General features: G+C 43.7%; 1 long non-coding RNA gene across 1 annotated transcript in view; it reads right to left on the reverse strand.

Annotated features, from left to right (window-relative positions):
- The window catches only part of LOC139590256 (uncharacterized), a 35,153-nt gene that overhangs the window by 8,628 nt on the left and 3,910 nt on the right, over positions 1-22,615 (reverse strand). Inside the window, exon 2 of the long non-coding RNA XR_011679290.1 lies at positions 21,095-21,179. This is a non-coding gene — a long non-coding RNA (uncharacterized lncRNA). The remainder of the gene's footprint in view (positions 1-21,094; positions 21,180-22,615) is intronic.

The raw sequence follows: 22,615 nt of genomic DNA on the forward strand, positions 1-22,615 counted from the left end.
AACTCAAGACAATACTGTCTAAAATTCCATAGCCAACTTGCAAAAACATTTCAAGTGGTAAAAAGATAAAACTTAACTGATCAACAGCAGTGTAAAATCTTTGCAACTGACTTTGAAATACAGTTTTTTACAAAATAATAACCTCTCATTTTTGAACAAACTAACAAATAAAACCATGAGGCTGACTATGCTAAAGCTCCCGTAAAACTCAGTGTGAAGAAGCAGGCATTTTCAGAAGTTCAAATCTGACTATATGGAATTTAATCCATCTTTAGAAAAAAGTCTCAAAATAATTTTAAAAGAAGAAAATAAGAAATTCAAACCCTGCTTTTATATCCCCCAAGGAAGCCAGAAGCCAGCTGGCTCGTCCCACCTGAGCATTGGTTTAGGATAGCAGTATTTTGCAGCTGGAAATTGCTCTGTAAAATGCTTGTTGCATTTTACTGGTTCATCCTCTACACCTGCACTACTTATGGGTTTACCTGTTGCAAACCAGGCTCCAGAAGGCATTCCAGTAATACTCAGCAAAATTTTCCTGTCTGAGGTGACACCGTGTTTCTCCCTGGACTCCACTGTGCTGGCATCTGCCAGCTGCAGCTATGTGTGCACAGTTACAGCAGAGGTGTGACTCGGAGCCGCTGTCTGGGGTCAGGGCAAACCTGCAAAAGTTGCTCGCTATAGTCCACCTGTCCCTTCATAAAAGGACTCTACAGCGGGATATTGGGAGTAACGCTGGTTTGTACCAAGAGGAAAGATCTCCAAAAGCCAAAACACTTAATGCAGCTTTGCTCCAACGATGGGTTCTCCTGCCCTTTCTCTCCTTCACTGTTCTGGACAAGCTCTTTTATCCATGACTGTTACTGTTCCCAGCACAAGGTGGCACTAAGATTCCAAGAGAGGGACTTCCCAGCCATGCAGCCCTGCTCCCGGTTAAGAGAGCAATGTGTATTGGTTTCAAGTCGTTTGGCCATTTATTGTTTTGTATGTGAGGTATCCCGGAGTGCATCTGAGCATTACATGGGGGAAGAAGACAACCAGCCATGCTCAGCAAGGACAGTTTGGGAATAACTTGGTGCTGAATGCTGCTGTGCTCTTACCGGTTTGAATCCTTTTGCATTCCACCAGGAGTTTACCCCTTCGGCACTTTCCAGCCTTCTCCATGCCTGTCTCTCGAGTTTCCTCTGTTTCTGTTGGTCAGAGCAACTCCTGCCAAGAGCAGGCAGGCTGCCCGCATGTGCTGCTGTGCCCTGCATCCTGCTGGGAGCCACTTACCACTGTGTTAAAGCTCCTTGTGCAAGGGGCACTACAAGTAAAGGGGCAGTGGGGCATGAGGGGAAAGGAGTGGAAAAAAGCAAGCAGTGTATCATCCTCCTCTTGTCCCCTGAGTCTATAGGAATTCTTTCTTGGTCGAGATCCAGTATTAGCACTTGCCTCAGGAATGCCGTAAGGGCTCTTGAGGGGGAAGGGTTGTTGGCTGGTCTTGCAGCTCTCAAAATCAAGTGAGAGCAAGTTGGCTGCTGCCTGTCCTGTTGCTATGCAGTACTTTTAAATTAGTATTTGCTATGGGGTTGTACCTCCATGCTATGTGCTAGTAGCTGTACGAAGATCCTGGCCATCTAGGCAGCATCTCTTTCTGGAACACTGAACTCTCTCATGTTTGGTTTTCTTGCTATTCTCCCCCACACAGTGAGATATTTATTATCTGAGCAGACCTGGTAGAATAATTTCTGTGAAGTCTTAACAAAAATGATGGATGAATACAAAAAAATGAAAGATGTCGCTGAACACTACCTGACCTTCCTTCAACCTAGTCTATGTGGCCGTTTTTCTTTGTTCTGCAGCCCTGCCTTGCTGCTCTCAGAGAAACCATGGGGTTTAGTCTACAGACTCTTACTTTTGCCCATGCCTTTTGTTAGATCAAGAATTACCCAGAACAATGCAGCAACAGTCTACCACATATCACAATGGTCTTGAAGGAGATCAGAGTTACAGTTAGCAGTTAGTTCCTTAAGGGAACAGAGCAGTGACACATCTTGAAATAGCATTGATCTCCTAAATGCTGATTAAAGTGCAGAGAAATGACATTCTGAAGAGGTCTAAGAATTCCCTGACTGACTGGAACGTCCAGTCAGGGGTGACAATGGTCAGGGATGCAGGAAATCTTGGTTGGCTATTATAAGTTGCTTGTGTGCCTTTGAACTGGGTTCCAGAATCCAAATTTTACTTGTTTAGTAAAAGCAGAACAATATCTGAAGTCTGGCTTAGGTTGGGTGCTCTAGAAGTCAAATTGATTCACAGAAAGGAAGGTGAGAAGATAGGAGGCTCTACCAAATCTATAACATCTATCAAAACAGTATATTAAATGCTTTTAATCAGTGACTGAGTAGTAATAGTTATCAGTGGGTAAGGGGCCCTGAGCTTTTCCACAGCTTACTGGGAAATGCCCCTGCCAGAGCTAGCAGGCTGGGGAGACAAAAGGGGATTTGCCCCCTCACTGCAGCCCTTCCAGTCTGCACACGTGATCTGTGGTCGAGGTGAGTTGGTGACAAGCATAGTGCTGTGCACTATGGAGTCTGAGCCATCCCATGCTGCAGTCCCAGCAACAGAGGAGCAGTCTCTGGAGGAAAGGAGCAATTTGTTTGAGTGCCTGGGAATCAAGACTTCTTGGCTGCATTGCTCAGGGAAGATTGCAATGGGTATTCTTTTGTGTAGTCCTGAACTTTTCCACCTTATATTTATTACTTCTGTTCTTGTGCTTCCTTCAGACTCGCCTTACTAGACTTGCCTTACACATCACCAAAGCATTTGAAGTCTGGCTCCTCATCTGTGATCTGTCTGCAAAACAGAGATGATCTTGCCCATCACCTAATAAAGCCTTTAAGTCCAATAAAGCTATAAGCTCCTCAGGACAAGGACTTTTCCTAGTTATGCAAATTTTGATATGTAGTATGAGCCTTGAATTAGGTACCTGTATCTCACATAGTTAGAACAGTAAAATTATTAGAACACCTCTTTTTTTTTTCTTTTAGATTGTAGAAGATATAGGGCAACAGTGACTTTCCTACATTCCTTTTTATCTTTTGGAAAAGCTTTTACCTTTGCCCTAACCTACCATATCTGTACAAGTGAGACTTGCACCTCTTTTATGTTGCCAAGCAGATGGAGCTGCAGCCAGTAAGAATCCATTTAGACTAAATAAATGTTGCAAATCCATTATGGTTCTCTTGTTGGCACCTGTAGACACAAAAAAATTATGTGCCCCTTACAGGGTCTGACTTATGGCAGGGCTTCCCAGTGCTTGGCAGGCAGGAGTGCTGCTGCACTTGACTTCAAAATGGTGTAAGAAGGAGGAGTCTTGGCTGTGGAAAGCAGCTGTAAAGCCAGGAGGAATGGCTACACGTCTTGTGACCTTTGCTGATTGCGTGATTGCCTGACGTGGTATCATATGATAACTCTCAGAGACCATTAAGAATCAAGCAAGGCTTTCTCACCAGGATGAAAGGTTCCACAAAGCTGTCACAGCACGTGCAAGTATACAAGGTGGATGACTTTGGTCAAACTCCAGGGATTCAGAAAGTGTTCTTTTGTTTCCTTTTCTTACACCCTGTCACTGCTTTCTGTTTACAGGCAAGCCTGTCCCCCTCTCTGTAAAATGGAAATAATTCTTTTCTCATTTTGAATTGTGTGCATTTAAATCATCACTTTTCCACACCATTACTCATATCTCAGTGTCAGCCGGTATGGTATATACTCATGAGCTGTTAAGCTCAGCAGAGCCTTTCACCTCTCTAGGGCTGGTTCATGTGGGTATTTACTGGCTGCAGTAACATGCCATTTTTCACCAGCTGGTTCTAATCTTATTGCAAGATCTTCTCAGCTAGCTTCACTGCAAAGATTTTAACTGGACTTTGGAATCCTAAAGCAGCAAAGATTAAGTAAGTGGTGAATATTTCTCACCATGAGAGTATGTTTCAAGGTCATTCTTCCATTTCCTCACTCACAAACTCTAAAATTTATTTCTCTGGCTAGAAATTGTCAATCCTTACCAGCACTAAAGACTGGAACTGGTGATTTCTGTCCAATTCCCAACAAAGAGGAAATTGTACTCCAGCATTCACTCTGAAAAGTGCTTGCAAGCACTGTTTCCTGGATCCTTGCCTGCTGTGCCACTGGACCACTCCAGTGGTTTGAGAGTGGAGCATGGTCTGGGTGGTGCTTGGAAGCAGCACCAAGCAGGGAGAAGACAGTGTTGCTGCTGTCTGCACAGGCTGGAGCAGTGCTTGGCTGTGCAGGAGTCTGGAGGTCACAGCTGACTTCACCAGCTCAGGTTCCTGTAGCCAGGACACAGACTGTCTGGAAGGGCAGCACGGGGGTCTTGCACCTTGCCCTCTCCAACTTGAGCCTGTCTGCCTGTAAACTCTGGGGGTGCATTGTTTGCTTGAGAACTGGTTTGGGTTGTGATTTTTTTTCGATCAAGTTTTCCCCAGGAGAGGGAGCAGTCCACACAAATGATGTCAAAGGGAATGAATCTGCTTACTCCAGCTCCAGCTTAACCGTGTTTGCTGTATTGCTATCAATGCCTTCTTTCCTCATGCTCCTCACTATCAACTTTTTTGTTTCACCTTCTGACTCCTCTGGTAACCTTGCAACAGCTCCGGCAGTGTTTTGGGATCCCTTGGACGCTGGCATTCAGGGCAGGAATTGCACCTCTTTGCTCTGTAGCCCCCCTTCTCACCACGGTACGCCCTAGGCTGCTCCCAGTGCCTGGTCCCACAGCCCACATCTGCCTAACCGGGCCCTGAGTCAGGCACTTCATTCCCAGCACAGAGTCCCACTTGCCTCTGTCCCAAGCCACAGGGCAAGTGGCTCGACAGCAGCTCCTCTGGTCACTATGGTGACAGTGGTCAGGCAAAGGAGGACATTGGTTAATTCAGGAATTCAGGGCTGCTTTGCTGACAATAAAATGTCCTTTTTATTCTAGCAATAGTAACTTCCAGGGCTTGCTGCTGCTTAGATATCCATTTGGAGGTTGACTGCTTCCCTAGCAGATGATTATATTTCCAGTAACATATGCATAGAAAAACAGAGGAAAGTTGGGGGTTGTGGAGTTCAAAACCACTGCTGCCAAAGTTCCTGTCTTCATGGTGTCTTTTGTTGTGTCAGGAAAAGTTCCAAAGCCCAGTAGCCTGGTTACCACTTAAGGAATGGATTGTGGTTTCTTGTTGACTTACTTCACTATTTATTCCTTCCTTTTCTTCTTTCTTTTTTAAATAACGAAGGTGGGGGATGTAACAGAGCTAACTTTGTGATACTCAAGCCTCTGCTGCATTGTATCCCAGTGCACCTGATATAAAACCACCCACTGATGCGTGCTGTGATTCTTAGCACTGCCGTAAGCTGAACCACTCTGGGAAAATTTCCAAGGAATAATGGGTGGAATTCTCAAGGACAAGATGAGGAGGACAGCACAAGGTATCTGTTCAACAGCATTCCTGGGAAACTAGTGTGCCAGGGAGGCTGTCACAGCAGTGACTGGCATGAATAATAGTATTACTCTTTATTTTGGTGTGCCACTGGAAAGATTGAAGAGGTTTTGTGTATGGACGACCCTCAAATCAAGGGCAAAACTTGAGTAGGGGATTTTGCAGCAAAGACTTGAAGTTATAAAGCTGTTAGGGGAATAAACTGTTTTCACTGGATGAGATCTGCAGCTGCCAGCTTAGAGATGGTCATCTTTGGTAAAGACATTCCCTGGGATAGATGCAGTCTTTTAAGAGCACATAGCTGCAACAATTGCATCTCTGCAGTGAGCTATCTGAATGTCTGATACAAAGACTACAGACACATGCTGTGATTTTTAATGCTACTGTCAGCTGAACCACTGGGAAATTTTCCAGGGAGCATCGGGCAGAGTTCTGAAGGACAGATTGAGGACAGCGCAAGGTATCAGTGCTAGCAGCACTCCTAGGAGACTGCTGTTCTAGAGCCATAGCCTGAAACAGGGTAAACTTTTAAGATTTAGCCTCTTTTAAGTTGGTACAAGCAGCCATGCTGAAGCACCTGCAAAAAGCTTGTGTTGTGAGCAGCCCCCTCTACTCCCATTTAACAGTATGTAGGCCATGCTTATGTGCCCTTTTCTGTACATGAGCACAGTGGGATTTGAGATGTGAAGCTGTGTGTGTCCTTTCTTTGGGTGGAGGGGTATATTACACCTGAGCAGTGCTGCAGTTCATGAGGCACTGGGTGGAGTATGACAGTTTGCTCTGTCTCTGTTGGTGAGTGTTATCAGAACCATCAGATCATGTAGTTCATGTTGATTTTGCAGCCTGGAGGGTGACACTACACAGCAGTCAGGGTAAACATTTCACACAGCAGCCAAAGTTCACTCTTGCAGGTCTGAGTTGTCATCTCTGTTTCCAGGTTGCATTGACAAAACGGAATAAAAAAGGAAGGAGGTAAGTGGAAGTGGGTAAGGCAGTTAACTCATATCATTGATGTGTCCATTCAAAGGGCAACATCAGTCAGCTGAGCATGAGTAAATTCCCATTTATGAAGGCCTGACCTTAGACTCCGGACCTCCACAGCTGAAGAATCACTATAGGGCCATAGACTGACATTTTTATTGAAAAAAGCATGATATGAATGTCAATATAAATACCATCTCCACCTCATCCTTGTAATGTGCTCTGAGATAACAGCATGTATTACTTCATTTTGCCATCTCAGCATAGACCTGTTGGCTGGTACCACCCAAGGTACAAGACTCTTAAAACAGTTTATAATCTCAGTTTTATAATCTTTTTGTTCAGAAGACATCCCTAGGCAAGGAATTCCTGCTTCCTGTTAAGGCTGGGTGTGCAGCAGATTTTGTCTGTTGATGTTGGCCAGTCTCTTTAGGCTTCATTTTAGTGTCTTTTTAGCTCTTTGCTTCCATGCTTCATTACTTCAATTGTGTGTCTTAAGTTTTAAAGTTATTTTCAGATGTTCCTTCCACTTGCTGGCATTGCAGTGCCTGGATATGTCTGTATGCAAAAGCACAACAGTGATGCTTAAACTGTGACAGTCATGCGTAGTGGGTGTCCCAGGATTTTCATTGTGTCCCTTTTTGCTTGAGTCTGGGTATTTGTTTAAACATGGAGAAAAACTACCAAACAGGATAGGTTCTTGCAAGAAGCCAAGTTCAGCTGAAGTTTTGGATGTGGCCTTAGATGAGTTCTGACAACTGCTGGGCTCTCTCCCTTTTACTCGCATACAAATCTATGTAGGGAAGAAGTTCCTGTTTAAAGGGTTGTGATTTTGTCAGTTTGTGTAGGAGTCTGGTTAAAGGGCACATTCCCAAGTGCTATTAAGAAGAAAGAAGAAGGAAGAAAAGGACATTTGTTTAGATAGCTCTTCTCTACTGCCCATCGTCTCCAGATGAAAGATGTTTTCAATTCTACTGTGGGATAGAGAAAGCAGCCCAAGTTCACAGAGCCCAAGGATGGCATTTTTCAATAGTACCAGCTGCTTCACAAGCCAGTGGCTGATTTGACCCTGACCTCCATGGTAGTGGCACCAGGCCAACACTGTATGCTCCAGCAAATCATTCCCTCAGGCTCTGTAAATCCTGTGCTATTGTCCTGCTTCTGGGGCACTGAGAGGACACCCTATGTCACTCATGCACTGAGAGCAAACTATGCAGCAAGGGTGGTGACAGTGCTTTAAGCTGCTGCACTCAGCATGCAGGGATGGAGCTGAATCCCTAATTTTGGAATATGAATAGCCAGACCACTGCCAGTGAGTGAGCATTGCTTGTCTGCTTTGGCATTTGCAGAAGTGCACGTGCCACGCTACCTGCTGAACATGAGGCTCTGGAAAATAGAGGCCTCCTAAGCTGTGAATCAGAAATAGAGCAGCTGACACCATGGACTGCCCTTATTCCCAGCTGGAAGTACTATTTGCTGCAGTTCAAACTGACACAGCCTCCCAGCCCTTCCTGCTCTGTCTCTCCTCTGCTCTTACAGTCAGCATGTACAAACCTTTTTGTTACAAACTGAGATGCTGTGTGAGAACACAATGTCTTCACCCAGAGCAGAAAGGCAAAGTCTCTTTACAAAGACTTCCACTTATGAGGGACAGCAGAAACATTGGTCCAGTAGCCATGTTTGAAAGCTGTTGTTTCTCCTATTTCTACCAGTGTCCTGCCTTTCAGCTGCACTGGAAAGGGATAAAGACTGTATGAGTTAGCAAGAGACAACAGAGAAGGTGAGTGGCATTTGCATGAAAGATGGTAACAGGAGAAAGGGGGAAAAGGTAGAAAGAATGGAACAAGCACAGAGGTAAGAGTGACCTTGGCAGGAGAGAATAACAGACAGTGATGGCCCAGGAGAAGGAAGGGCAACAGACAGTGGAAAGGGGAGACCTTGGAAAGATTAACGAGACTCAAATGTGCTGAGCCAGAAGGACCTTGCACTGAGATTTCCAGACAACTGTGCAACCATCTTCTCATGCTGTGAAAGACATAAACAATCACACCATGTGGTAGAAAGCAGAAATACAAGAGTAAGGGATTTTTCTGTTTCCTCTCCCAATCTGGTGAAAAATTTTGCCCTTTCTCCACAGCTGGGTTTTCTTCTAGAAGCCATTTCCTCAGAAGATGATGAATTTTGCAGTTCCCCAGAGTCTGGACTTTAACTATACATACAGTATAATGCCTTTGTTTGAAGTAGTGTCGTGCACAAACAGAAATCTGAGATTTTATGAGTGGTAGACTGATAATGATTTAAAGGAAATTCCTCTCTCTGTACAAGTTAAGACATGTCAAATTAACTCCTCCTCTAACATTTGTGGCACCTTCCATGCAAACTAGTCTGAGCAGGTAACATTTTTCATCTTCTTTGAAGTTCTAGTCAGTGGCAGACCCACTGAGACACTGAGTGAAATTTGTCCTATCAACTCCACCACACACTTGGCAGGTTCAACAAAGCCTGTAGTGTGGATGTCTGTGCACTGTTGAGTTAATAAAACCTAGAAGCTGCCCTAATTTTGCTGATGTAACTCTCTCTTGAGCCCCAGAAGTGGTATGCAAGAGCTCAGGTGGCTGTTTCTTACCTTTATCCTCAAGTTCATTCCAGTGTACATGGAGGACAGGCTCTACTTTTCCTTTAGCAATCTAGGCAGAGCCCCATTACTCAGCTTTGCTTCAGGGAAAAGTTGAGGATGGATTCTCTTGCCTACAGGAGTACAAAGCGAACAGGAAGCACCTGACTGGGCTCTGCCCATCCTGTTGCAGTTCAGCGCTTCTCTAGATGTGTCCTTGGCATATGGATTTCTCCCTTTGCTCAGGATTTGTGCGTGACACTGGGTCCCAGAGGAGTAGCTGCAGCACAACAGTGGTGTTCTCTGTGCAGGGCATGCTCTGTACAGTCTGTGTCTGGGTACAGCATTTGGGAGACCTGGCCAAGGCAGCTTGCCTGGCACACTACAGTCCTGGATGTTCCAGCTGGGAGTGCCACCCACCTGTCAGCAGTGCTGGGGCTGCAGCTTCGGTACCCAGGCCTGCAGCTCTGTCTGTCTCTAACTGCCATCCTGGGGGATCCCCAGCCCGATGGCTTTGGCAGAGCCCCTTTCCTGCTGAGCCCCAGGCAGCAGCAGCTTGTCTCAGGTGTGCTTTCATGATACTCAAATGGAGGCATCCTATCCAACAAGCCTTTCCAAATGCCCTACATGCCTGGGAAGAATTGAGCTGCCCTCTGCTAGTGCTGTAGGTCAACAGTGACAACAAATGGGTTGAACATTGGAGGAATCTCTCCTTTGAAAATCAAGATTATTGGATTTTAGTAGATTGCCAGCATAGAGAAAATTAGAGTTAAGTGAATTTATTTCTTCCTTCCTCTCATATTTATATGTTAAATTAATATTTTATATTCAGCAAGTCAGTTAACTGTGCCTGCAACTGTGTATGAAACACCGAAATTTGCTTTAATTCTTCTTGCAGAAGACTCTGCACCTCCTGCCTGGGTACAAGATATGTATCTACAGGTTACTTAGGAGACTTTAATTTGCACAGGGTGACTAAAAGGTATTTGGGAATAGCTGGTTCAGTTGTCCCTGGTCGTATGTTCCTAACTCAAATCTCATGAAAGGGCAGATGGTGGTATAGAACCTCAAGTATTTGATTTGGTTGATGGCATCTTGTTTCAAGTAATGCAAGTGAACCTGGAGACAAGAAAGGAGATGTTATTGATGGGTGTTTTTCCAGAGGTTTGCACTGCTAAGTTGGCAACTAGCCCTGCCTTCATTTCCCCTCAAATTGACTCCTCTATCCTTTTTGTCAATTTAAATGCCAGCTACAGTGATTTACATTCTTCCTTTCTAGAAGTGAAGTTTTTTAACCAATTATAAATGAGCAAAATATGTTTCTTGACAGTCATTTTACCTGTCCAGAAATGATAATAATTAATCCAATGGACAGAGGTATTTCACAGTTAGATAGTTCAGAAAGTATTTTTAGGATGTGTTAAAGAAGGCTTCATACTGTATCTCCCTTCCCACAACAGCCCTAGACCCTGGAGAGCAAGTCCTTGATATGCTGGGCTGGTGATTAGTGTGGTAGGGACAAAGGTCTTTTACCAAGCACTGGTTTGCAGAGGTGGGAAGTTTTAAAGATATAGGAAATCAGAGAAGTGCCCATCAGAAAATTTAACTCATAGTGTCTGCAAGGTGTTTCAGTGTTGGATAAGTAGGGGAAGATGGAGACAGCATAGGAAAGATTATTACAAAAGCAGACATGGTCTTTAAAACTATGATAGCTTTTCTTGCCTGAAACAGGCAGATGAGCAACTTCTTTTTCTGGCTGTTGGAAGCTGTTGAATTGATGGGCTGCAAGCAATTTGGCCCCACAGCTATGGAGGGGATCACTCTCTAAAATGATCCAGCCTGCCTTCCAAGGTTGTATCCAGACCCACAGCATGTTTAGAAAGACACTGGTATGTTGCTGATTTGTGGAATTTTTGTTTCCCATGGTGATTTTGCCTCACAAGGGGGAGCTGGGGTTAACACTGGAGTTGGAGGGAAAATTCTGATTTGTGTGGGGCTTGGAGGGGAGAAGAGGGAGCCCACTGTTACTGTCTCAGAGGGGCAGTGGGCTACTTCTATGAGAAGTGCAGGCATTTCCTAGAGAAGGATCTCTGAAGTACCTGCTGACTGAAACATTCCAGGCATTCCTGCACTGTGCTGCTAAGCTCCCACAGCAGCAGCTCAGGCTGCTCAGGCTGCAGCAGCAAGCGTGTCCTGCTCAGGGACTGACATACAACTCTCATTAGTAAATTTGCTGTGTGAAGTAGCACTGTAAGCTGTGAATTTACAGCTGCAAGAGAAGATGGATGTGATTTTAGAGTGCTGCTGTTGTGAACAGATCTGCCAGGAGCAGGTGAAGGGCTTGCAGTGGGCTACCAACTACTGCATTTTCTCCAAAGATTCCCTGGGTGCTTTGTGCACAGGCCGGAAACTGTACTTCTCTGTAGCCCTTACCCCTCCTGTAGCTGCTCTTTCAAGTTGTGTTTGCATCTACTGTAAGGGGCAGAAACTCACACCATCTCAGTGTCAACAAGCTTGTAAATCATCTACTTAATAGTCACAGGTGAGATAACATATTAAATACTAAAGGCACTAAAAAATCTTTCCCACCTCACTCACCCTCCCCTCCAAGTACTGAATCTTGTCCAAAGCTGCACAAACAGGATTCTAAGATAAAGACCTTGGGTAAGAATTACTAAAACAAACAGAGCGTGGCACGGTTTGTTAAGGGACTGGCTTCTCAAGGCCAAAGGGTGGATGTGGAAGAGCACACCACACACCTCACAGAGAGGAAAACTAAGAACATTTTAAAAGTACATCTTGGAACAAAGCCCTCCTCAGAAGTCTGTAATATTTTAAATAAGTTGATATAGCATGGGAGGAGAATCATACAAGTACAATGCAAAACATATTGTCTGTGATTTCAGTAACCAGCAGCACAAAAGCTTTCTAAGAAGTAGAGGGATTCTACTCTGCTTAGCGTGATGCAGTGGAGTTATTCAGTTAATGAAGTTCTAGCAAGGAAACTACATGCTCCAAGCTACACTTCTGTGTTTCCTTGAAGTATGCTTTGAAAGAATTTACCATTCAGCTGCAAACTACCTGATTCTGAACATAAATAAAAGAGCAGGAATTTCCCAGCTTACTTCTTCCCTGTCCTGCCATGTGCAGGAAACCTCTCCATAGCAGGACAGCTCCTGGGGGCATGTTAGATCAGTCACCATGCTGTGCCTGCCTATTGATGGCTGGCTCAGTGTCAGGGTTTCTTTCCTATTTTTGTTGTTGCACTGATAAAATCCACTGCTAGAGCATTATCTGCTATTGACAGGGGATACATTCTGATCTAAAGACAAAAAACTTCATGTCTGTGGTCCTGCTAGCCCGTCACCAGCACCTGGGGGAGATATTTGAAGGTGGAATATGATGAGCCACAGGACTACAGTTTTAAGTGAGTAACACCTCAAAACTTGTTCTTTTTGCAGGTTGACTTTTTCCCCCAGAAGAATATATATGGTCTATAACTTTAGTCAGTGCCTAGGGGTAATCTCTACATCCCCTTGACTCAAGGCCTGTTTAACTTTCCTATGCTGCTGCAGAGCTATTGTTAGTTTGCAGATAAGGAAGTGTTATCATTTTAGCACAGTCTAAGAGAAAAGGATAGGAGGGAGCAATTAGATTCTCTCCTGAGTTACTCTCTATCTGGTGGCAGGATTGTCCTTCACACTGATCTCTCAAATGTGGTAATAATAACAGTAAAGTTTTATTTTTACTGGTTATCAGCCAAAAGCAACAACTAGGCTAAACCAGAAAATACCATCCTTTCTGCCTTTGCAGCATGTGTGCTCAATCTCTGTGCTGATGCTGATACTTCTCTAGCTCTTTTCTGAAGAAACAAGGAGACACAGACACCTTCATCCCTCCCCAAACAACCTGGTCTACCTAATCCTGGCCATCATCTGAAAACAGTCCCTCTGCCCTCTTCCCAGCAGGCCAACACACATTCCCACCCTCCCAGTGCAAATCTGCAACAGCTCCCTTCTGTCCTAGCTTGTTTCTGACATTAAGACATAGTAGACTTTTCACAGCTAGGTGTTGCTGCCTCTAGCACTTGCTACCTCTTCTTCATCTGTATGTGCATGACAGTCTTCTGTTGTTTCCAGGGGGCTGTATCACAAACAAATTCCCAAGTTTGGAACCAAGGAAGACAAATGATGTGTCTGACCAAAAAGCCCCTGTAAGGGCCAGAACTGGGAAAACACATGGACTGATCCTTGTGCGAGCACTTTGCATCTCTCTGGAGTGCAAATGCTCTTTAAGGACAAAACAGAGACTGTCTCACCCAAGGTGTTGAGGAGTATACAGAATTTAGGTGGCTCTAATCTCATATATTTCTCCTTTAAAAGAAAGAAACCTTGCTGCAAAGGTTACAAACCAAAAGAAAGTCTGGCCCTCCTGCTGGAACAAAAGAGCATTCTCCTGGCATGCTTAGCTTTCCCTTCATTTGTGTGAACAGTGAGAATATAATCAGGAGGGTAAATCCTGTTCAAAAAGAATTCAGAGTCACTTTCCATGGTGTACATCATCATTCTAGATATCTGCGAAGTAGAGGTGTACACCAACCTAGCCAGTCTGGGTTCTTATAATAGCCAAAGGAAAGAAACTAGCAGCTGTTTGAAGAATTTTCAGGTTAAGTGAACCTTGCCCTTGGTACTCTTGACTGCCCACAGGAGTTTGGGCTGAGCCGAGACAGGTGTCTGTGGTGAAATCCCACCCTTGGTGTAATAAAATCCCAGAGGAGATCCTAAGACCCAAGTCATTCTGCATTGTGAAAGGAAGATGTAGATCACAATAAAAGTCTAAATGAAATACCTATTAAGAAAAAAAAAATCCTTTTCAGGTTGTGACTCTACCAACTTTACACAAAGATGGATGGTTTTTCAATAGGGAAAAATGGGTGTAACATGGGTGAAGCCTGTAGGCTTCAGTGTGGGAGACTAAACATTGCAGGCAGCAAATCATCCATTTCAGGGCTGGCTTGCTGGACTCTGTAGCCTTACAAAACTGAAGCTCCTGTGAGGCTTGCCAGTAGGTGCAAATGATGGAAATTGAATTTTCTAGGAAGGCAGGTGATGACTGCAGAGCACTTCTATTTTTGTTTTTTGAGGTCACCCTATTTGTTTTGAAGTCATTCTAATCCAGGACAGAAAGGGACCAGGAGCTGTTTTTTTTGGCTACAAACTCAGTTTGAACTTTAACTGAGCAGTGTCTTACTGTGGCATGCAGCCATGCAGCCACGAGGAGTGATTTTGAAGGGCAGCAAGAGGCAGCATCCCTCAGGCTGCATTGACAGACTGGTCATGCACAAGTGCCAGAATGGCCTGACCCAACCTGGTGCCATCACTGCTGGACCTCTGCCTCTCACCTCCTTGGGATAACAGGACTGCTGGGGCTGTGCCAGGGAACACCAATGGCCAGGAAGGTAAGGGGACACTGGTGTCCTTCTAAAGACAAATATAGGATGTCCCAAACCAAACAGGTTAATAACAGGGAAGAGGTGGCCTGGTTCTGCTCTTGTGTTGACACACTATGTGGCTGTGGGTTTGTCATCATGTTCTCAACAATGAACCTCCAGGAGGAAGGGAATTGTCCTCTTGTACAATTTTCTAGTCACAAGACAAGATAGCTGCACAGTTCAAACATTCTGCATGGGGAGTATCTTACTGACATCCTGCACAGTGAGCAGGATGTCAGTGAGCTAAGCAACTTATCCATCCCTGAATCAAGCCCTTCTTAGCAATAGCCTTGGCAGCCATAGCCTTGGCATGCACACGTGAAAGAAGGAAACCTCTTACAAAGGTTTAAATAGGCTTTTTCATTATTCCACAAAGAAAAAAATCTTATCCACTGGCTCTTCATTTAGCATAAATGCAGGCTTCAAAGAGCCTTGCAAAACAATGTGTGGCAAAATCTATGTGTAGGAATAAGAAAAGAAATTTAGGACTTATGTTTGGAAGAGCTTATTCTTCTTTGAATGCTCTGTAAACAGTCCTAAAACCTCTGAGTGACAGGAATCCTACAGATATTGTGCTTGGAGTCAAAATTAAGTAGGACTTTTTCCTGTTCTTTTGCAAACCTGGAATTATAAAAATTTTTGCTTTAAATGGTTGATGATCTAGAATTATTTCTCATAGCAGAGCCAATTGCTGAGATAGAGTATTTTGATACTTTGCATGCCCAGAAAGCACACTACTCTTATATGCTATTGTTGAGAAGCTGGGAGAAAATCCTCTACATAAAGTAATGGCTGTGTCACTGGTACAAAATTGCCCACTTGAACCCAGCACTAGAGAAGGGGGGGGAGGAAATGACACAACAATCAATCACACCTTGCTTACAATACTTTCTTCGCTCTCATGTGGTGCTGAGAAATGCAAAGCAGCTCAGGAGATCTTTTGTTTTTCTCAGCAGAAAAGGTGCACGTGGGGTCCAGAGCATCACTTCCTGAAGTTAGTTCCTAAATTAATTGTTTCAGCATTTGCCTAATGTAGCTGTGATTCTACTGGGTACCATGCAGCTTTGGTTCTCCAAGCTGCTGCTGAATCTGCTGCTGGCATTTCTCCAAATGGCAGCACAAGCTTTCCCAGGCCGCTGGGGCACAGATCCCACAGTGATATGCGGAGGAATGAGTGCTGTGGTCACTCTCATCCTCCTGCCCAGATGCAGCAGTGAATCACTCCGTGCATCATCAGATGTCTGGCTGTGAGGCACGGCATGTTTTGATGAGCTGTATAGCTGAGATTCCTGATGTCCTACTGGAATTCACGACAGAGAGGTCCCATATGCTGCCGCTGGATGTCCTTTGCTCTTCCAAGGCAGTGGATTTGCCAGGCCCAGAAGTTTGAAGAGAAGCTCAGGCAGACATCCACCTGGCCAAATCCTGTCCCAAAAAGGAAGCTCATTTTGAAGAGGACTGGCAAACTGAATTCCTGTGACTGATATAGGGGAAAAAATATGCCTACAACAAGCTGGGAACCACCATGTTTGTTTCAGCTGCAGAGGCTGGATTGCAGTAGCAAAAATGACCCTTAACATCTCACTAGTTTGTCAACCAGTGGACAAAGGAACCAATTGTGCACAGATATTGTGCAGAGCAATCTCTCAACTACATTTGTAAGGAAGGGGTTTGAAATTGCACAACGTGCTGAGGAATGATACATGTAGGCATTTTGTCTTACAGCTATTGGCAATTAGAAGGAATGGAGGGATAACTGAATTTGCTTTGTTCTTCATTCCATGGGGTGTAGGGAGGCTCAACCACAGCAGATACTGCAGGCCAAAAGTATTCAGTTCGGCATGCATGGGATGTGTCCATGGCAAGGAGAGTCTGCACAGAGTTCAAGGGACAATTTTCTGCTCAGTGCTATGGTGTTGTGGAAAGCATATCACAGTAAAGATGCCACCTAGAGAATGTTTTGTTGGGCTAGTTAGATATTAGAAAAAAGTTCTTCACTGAAGGGGTGCTTAAGCACTGGAACAGGCTTCCCAGAGAAGTGTCCATGGCACCAAGCCTGTCGCTACTCAAGAAGCATTTGGGCAACACGCTTAGATTGTTCAGGCTTTTTTAAGGTTGCTCTGCATGCAGTCAGAAGTTGGATTTTATGATTCTCATGGGTCCCTTCCAGCTCAGCATATTCTATTATTTTAATTAGCCTGAATTCAGTGCCTAGTTAGGTATTATTTACTTCCAAATGTTATAATTTACATCATGTCTTGTGTGGTGCAATGCTCTAAGCATTGATTCCAACAGAGTTGTTAAAAATATTATTAAGAAAACAGTGTTAGTCTGAAAGCCAAGGTAATGCATAGAATTATTTTCTGTGCCTTTAAATAATAGAAACAATGAGCTATTCTAAGAGATAGAAGTAGGCCAGGTTGAGCTGTTTTTATGTAAATGTACTTATCTGAAATTGCTCAGAAGAGGATCTTCATTTTTGTGTTATAAACCATTTTCTTAGCAACTTATTTAGTCAATACTGCAACTACAGAGCTACTCTTAAAAAGCGTATCTACAACACATGAAGATTTAGAGCACCTGGCTTACGTTATTCATAGTCCACTGATTCAGACTGGTTTGAATGGAATATACATGCTTTTTTCTCTAACTGCTGCCTAAGGACTTGCCCAGACAGCAGTGCCCAAGAGACTGGGGAAACTCATTCTCGTTTAGATCTCTAACTGTGAAACGTATCCAGAAGGATCAGTGCTTGTCCTACTCAGAACAGTTGGGATTCAAGGCTAAGCAAGGGAAACCACTGTATTGCAATGGAAGAGCAGATTGCCTGTGTAGATGTGGCTCTTGTTAGAGTACCTCTTGTTAGAGCAAAAACCAGTTGGATGCTGCACCCCTTTTCCCTTCCAACTGCTTGGAGCTTGGAGCTTCCTCCAAGTGATGAGAGATTCCTATTTTCTAAAGTATTGAAGACAGTTTTTCATTTTGATGTTCAATGTTTTCTTAACTTCACATTCCTTTTTCTGCTTGTGCATTTGGTTTTATGTAGCAAAATATATAAGCAGGAATCTATAAGCAGGAAAAGGTACCTGCATGTCCCCGTCCCTTCCTGCTTTTACTGCCCCGTAAAGAATAACTTCTTGTGTCTCACTCTCCTCTTCCCAGATGTTACATCTCTCTGGAGTGTAAATAACTGAATAACTTAGTACTTAAACATGATGTGATACCTTTGATTTTAGCACATCAAAACTAGCTTCTGATAGAGAGTGTCAGTATCAAAAGTGAAGGCAAATGCTCTGTTCTTGTGAATTCAAACTGAAGTGAGCACTTTGATGTCGATCTCAAATGAGCACAGAGGGAGCAGTCCCCTCTGAAGTGGTTCAGTCAGCACCTGTAACCTCTTCAACTGCAGCCCTATCTCTCATGGGAATCAATATTTGAACCAATATTGACTTAGGACTCAGGCATGATTTATATGGCAGTCTTGGTATTGCAACAACTGCTGTGTTACTCAATCAGATTCCCAGATGACTGGTTAATACATAACAAACTGGATTTGTAAATTCAGTCGGCACATGTTATCATCAGAACAGAAAGGGGAAATTAATTCTGTCATGTTGCATTTAATTAAAAAATCTGTTAAATACCTGTAACTGAGTACTATGTGCTCTGCTTAAAGAGGCAGTGGGTTTCATTCTGTTTCCAGAGAGCTTCTAACCTAGATTAATTTCTTGGTGACCAGTACTTTATAGTTATCATGAGTAATTGTTATAATGTGTGTTTCAAAATGGAAACAAATTAGGATTAAATTAGTTACTTTAAAAATTTTACATTAAAAAGCTCTGTAGTGTACAGCACTATTCTGGTAATAATTAACAGTCAGCTTAATTCTGGGGTCAAAAACCAGTCTACAGCTGTTATGTTTAGGTAGTTTAGGTGTATCACAATATCACTCTGGCTGTCTATAAAGTTACCCTCACCTCCCAGGCATTATCAGTGACTGTTTCTGAAGGAAGGCCATTCATCTGAATGATTTTGAGTGTTTCACACAAAAATCCACTCCACTCATTTTATGCCAATATAGCAATCAAATATTATTGAAAGTCTAAAGACCTGTACAATAACAAGATATTGTTAGTCAAAGATACTAGGTCAGAGGACTGACTTAAAAAATGTTATTTGCTCTTTTGAGAGAATTTAAATGTATATATATATATATATATAAAATAGATGAGCACAGAAAATTTAGAATTATGTGTTCCTCCTATAAATAGCAATATGATTTAAATCCCATCAGATAGGCTAAGAAATTGTCAGTGTCTATGTAAAACAGACAAGACCTGTAGTTTTCTAGGTCTCAGGCTATCACTGTGTGTGCATGTATGTGAGGAAGAACACGGCCAGCCCCTGAAATGCTCAAACCTCTTTGTTTTGGTGACCCTTCTGTGTTTACCCTGTCTGCCCTCCACGTGTGTGCTCTAAGTCCAGTGACCTAGTCTTTGGCAGTCAGTTCACCATGAATAATCACACTGTGTCTATTCGGAATAATTTTCTAACTCAATGACCTTTCTTTAACCTCAGACTGCTAATTGTTATCACTGGCAAGGAACAAATGGGTTTGAGTGAGGTGAATAGGTGAAGCTCTTGCCTAGAACATGTGTCTTGCCCCAGGCAGAGTTCCACTGCTACCACTGCTGCAGGCCTGGCTCCCCAAAGATTCCAAAACTTCCCTCTGCCACCTCCTTATGCTGACTGTTAGAGGCTTAATGGCCCATGAGGAAATAACCAGCTAGAAACGATTCTTTGTCTTAAATGGGAAACTGCCAGGATGCCATAAAAGCAATGCCAATTGCTTAAGTATAATCAGTACCTGAGTCAAAACTATGGTGTCTGGAAACCATATCTGGAATCCACCTTTTTACATCCTAACATAGGGGGAAACTGCACCTTGCTTGAATAACCAGCAGTACTGGAGTTGCAAGTTCCATCACAAATCAGTTATTTCAGCTTGCTATTAGTCCATTGCTATGCATGCTTAGCATAGTGAATTGTTGCATAACAAGCAAAAACAGAGTGGAAAAAAGGTATTTTAGAAGTCCAAATCATTCTAAGACTAGTCAGTGACCTACCTCATTATTTGGATCAATAATAAATTTTGAAATGTTTTAGAAATGTATGCACATTTCTATTTTACTACTGGCTGTTGTTCAAGCAACATATTGATGTGGGTGTGTTCTGGAATCTTTTTATTGTGTTGTACTTAAATATAGACCATTTACTATCATGGTAATGGCAGCTACATGAACATGAGAAGGAAGTCTTCTAGTTGGCTTGCTCCTGCCTAGTCTGTCCCAGTGTCCAGTCAATGCCTTTGGGTCCTTCACACACACTCTGAGCATTTAACACAAGCAGTGACAGTGCCTGGTGCCTTGTTATAGTGCACTACCTGCTCTGTCCTACATGATGCTCTGCAGCCTTTTATTAGTGGCCATAACTACATCTACGGTAGTTATTTCTGTGGCTTTTTTCTCCCTCCCTAGTCACCACATCATACCCTTCTGAGTCCGCTTCCTGTCAGGGGAGCACGCCCCACCTTGTGCAGACAATTTGTCCATGTTGCACAGGCAGAACTAGAGGTGGGTCTGGAATGTTTTTCCTTGCAGCAGGTTTGTTTGGCTCCCAGCTATACACTTCCACAAGGGAATTCATAATGCAGAAAACTATTAGTCTAATGCCTGGCCACAGCAGACATATTGGAAAAGATACAATTTAGCATAGTTTAGAATTTTCTCAGTGTTTTCCAGTAATTTTTAACCCTAGGAAGAGTTGCAAAAATGTGCTATCAAAGAAAAGAAACTGTATTCAGTTTCTTTTTCCACTGAAATTTATCCCAGTGAGGCTACAAAGGATGTGCAAGAAAGGTACAGATGGCAAGTGGCAGGTCTGTTCTTGGACAAGGTAGCAGTAGGGTTCCAGCACAAGCTGGGGCAGGAAGGGGAAGCAAAGCGCCTGTTCCTCTGCAGCTCATGTGACTCTGTCACAAAAGGCCAGTGCTGGCAACCCTCACATAGGACATTCTTCAGCAAGCAAAGTTAGCAAGCAACAACCACCTGATGGGTGAGGACCCCCTGCCCCCATCAGTGCCTTCCACACATTCCTCCAGCCTGCAGAACCAAGCACAGCCCTGACCTGACAAGCTGCTTCTCGCTCAGAACTAATAAAACCACAGAAGATTAAGAGGGTAGAGAGAGCCAATTCCGTGCAGGTAGAGAACTGGTTACTATAGCAACTCTTCTTCTTTGAGCATAGGCTGGGAGGGACTCCCTCGCAAGGGGATTTCTGTGCAGTCCCCAGGCTGGGGAGGGAGGCTGCTACAAGAATCCCGTTTGACAGAGGTTTCATGGCTGCACTCTTGAACTCTGTCGGGATTGTGGGGGGGTGGTGCTGGGATAGGGCCGTAGAAGAGTTTGACTCTTGTCCAAAAGTAAAGCAGATGTTGGAGAGCCTGTATTTAAAAGTGATACTCACGTCAGGGTGTATTGTTCTGTGGGTTGCAGCTACATCTGAAGCTGGTGTTGCACCACAGTACATGTCACAACCAGGAGTGTCGAGGCTACAGTTGTTAAAAGACGTAAGAGAATATTTAGCTTATTACTACTGGATTTTTAAATCTGAGATCCTAAGAAAGTTTCCCAGATATATTTCTTCAATAAGCCCAAATTAGTGCAGAGTAAGAAATTAAGCATCTTGTAATATAATAAAGGCTTGGTCAATTTGACTCTGGGAAAAGTCATTCTCTGGGACCAGGGCCAGGTAATGTTATCTTAGTGTACTGCTTGGAGTACCTGGCACTGTACAAGCTCTAGGTCTCTGTGGTTACCTTAGACCAACACAGCAAATGAATGAGCATATTATCCTTTCCTAGGGTTGCTTTTTGGTGGAACACACCCCTTGCATTCACAGGAGACACAAACACCAAGCAGTGCCTAGGGTAAATCCCTCCCCTCTACCCTTCTTAACCCTGTATGCTCTGGCAGGTATACTTCAAGGGCCAAAGCTGCACCTCGGTTTCTTGCTAGTATTTTGTGATGGAAACTAAAAAACACAGCAGGAAAATGAAACAACCATGATTGTCTCAAATTTAGTCCTGAAGTTCTCTGTCTCACAGCATCAAAGCACAGAAGATGCATATTCTTTTGGGAAGGGACAAGAAAAGGGGGCTTTAGGTGAAATATTATGCTCCCCTATTCTCCCTAGATTGCTTATTTTCTGCTTTTCCATGCACTATTTTTGCTGGAGACACAGATCTAGGAAAATGTTGTCTGCCATGATCCCACCACCCTTCCTATCACTGAGGAAGAGGAAAGGGGCACAGGTGTGCAGCCTCTGTCTTGCAGCTGCATCTTGCCTAGGTGTCTAACACAACTGCAAACCTGCAAACCTTCCAAACCCCTGTCTTTCAAAGTAACATTTTTTTGGCTGTTGATACAGGGAATAAGAAACAGCAGCCCCCATTTTTATTTAAAATTCATCAAGTGTTTTACCAGATGTAGAACCAAGGAATTGAAAAACAAAAGCAGGCTCCCTGCTCCAAGTGCAACCTGAATGCAGGACTAGTCTGGGAGTACTCTGCTATGGCAAAATGCTCCCCTCTGAGCAGTGCACTGAGGAGGTAAGCCAAGAGGCAGAGGGACTCAAGGACAGCCCCAAACTCTCACCCAGACTGGAACAACTGCACAGTTGCCATGTCTAAGTCTTGGCCTCAGCCTAGCTTCAAAAACTCACTATCAACCTGCTACTGGTCCATAAAGAATCAACAATTATCAACAACTACCATTATGATGCCTGCAAGCTTTCCAGCTGAAAGAAGTATCTGCACTCTGTCATTCTCTCCATGCCATGTGGCAGATCTGGCCTTAGATGGCATTTGATCTTGCCAGTAAAATCTGCTGCTGCTTGCAATAAAAGAGAGACTTGTGACAGAAAGTTGAGTGCTTTATGAGTGAGAATTGTAGACTTAGCTTTTTTGTGAGCAATAAGAAATATCTG

The sequence above is a fragment of the Agelaius tricolor genome, unplaced genomic scaffold, assembly GCF_023055355.1.
Source record: "Agelaius tricolor isolate 1412-34295 unplaced genomic scaffold, bAgeTri1.0.p SCAF_5, whole genome shotgun sequence".
Classification (NCBI taxonomy): Eukaryota; Metazoa; Chordata; class Aves; order Passeriformes; family Icteridae; genus Agelaius; species Agelaius tricolor.